This window comes from Elephantulus edwardii, unplaced genomic scaffold, assembly GCF_000299155.1.
Source record: "Elephantulus edwardii isolate Elephantulus edwardi_28Jun2011 unplaced genomic scaffold, EleEdw1.0 scaffold00049, whole genome shotgun sequence".
Taxonomy (NCBI): domain Eukaryota; kingdom Metazoa; phylum Chordata; class Mammalia; order Macroscelidea; family Macroscelididae; genus Elephantulus; species Elephantulus edwardii.
This window is the reverse complement of record NW_006399799.1, coordinates 16,022,964-16,024,444: the sequence shown is the minus strand read 5'-3', so window position 1 is coordinate 16,024,444 and position 1,481 is coordinate 16,022,964.

The window sequence follows — 1,481 nt, the reverse complement described above, 5'->3', positions numbered from 1 at the left end:
GCATTGCCATGGGAAAGTCTGCTGCTAGGGACCTCTCTTTCTGAAGAGAAATGGTGTCTCTCTGGAGACTAAGGTACGTCTGATACTGGCCATGGTGCTTGCAATCACTTGTTATGCATCAGAGAGTTGGACAATGACCAAGGAGGATAGGAGGAGAATTGATGCCTTTGAGCTGTGGTCCTGGAGAAGAGTGTTGGGGGTACCATGGACTGCTAGAAGAACAAACAGATTCATCCTGGAAAGGGTTAAAACGGATGGAAAGGGTTAAACCAGGTATCTTGGGTTTTGATGGTCAAACAATGTAAAGTGAAATCATTGACAACTTCAATATATGCAACTGAAAGACATACAATAAATAAAGATGACAGAGGAAGAATCGATGAGTTTGAATTGTATTGAACCTTTTAGTTGTTGTTGTTTAATTTTTTGTTAAACAAAAGTTTACAGAAAGATTGCATTTTCATTCACTCATTGTTGCTTATTTTCCTCTTTCCCTCTCCTTTCTCCTTCCCCCAGTGCACTTTGCAGTGAACCTCTTGTTCCAGATTGTTTCAGACAGTTCTTCCCTCATCTGTTCCAATGCACTGTTCATTATCCACTTTTTTCTATTCTCCTCTCAATCCTCGTGTCAGTCCTATTTTATAACAGCAATGTTCTGCTGTATTTGTCCTTTTGTGATTGAGATATTTCACTCAGTATAATGTCTTATAGAGTCACCCAAGTTGTTAGTGTTTTACAAGTTTATTGTTTTTCAATGCTGTGTAATATCCATTGTGTGACCGCACCAATTTTTCTATCCATTCATTTGTATTGTACTTTGAGAAGAGTATTGAACATCCGAAGGACTGCCAAACTAAGAAACAAATTTCTCTTGGAGAAAGTACAGCATGTGTACTCCTTAGATGAAGAAACTTCATTTCACAAGCTTTAGGTATTTTGTTAGGAGGAACCAGTTTTGGGGTAAAACACAATGCATGGAAAGGTGGAAGGTCAGTGAGAGAAAGATGCTCAACACAACTGATCAACACAGTGACAGTAGTAATGGGCTCAAGTGTATCAAGGATACTGAGCATGAAAAAGGATAGGTCAAGATTCAGATCCATTGCTTACAGGTTCATTCGGCAGAGTATGGAAATTATTGAACAATATCATTAATATCACATGCAAGCAAAGCTCCTGCTGAAAATGATCCCAAAACAACTGGAACAGTACATCAATAGAGAACTGCCAGGTGTGCAGGCTGGGTTTAGAAGGGGCCATGGCACTAGGGACATAATAGCTAATATAATAAGATGGATCTAGACTGAAAGCAGAGGAGCACCAGAGGAATGTCTGTTTCACTGACTCTGCGAAGGCATTTGACTGTGTGGATCACAACAAACTGTGGCTGACTTTTAAAATAACAGGAATCCCAGAACATTTGATTGTGATTATGCGAAACCTATACTTGGACCATGAGGCAGTCGTCAGAACAGAGCAAG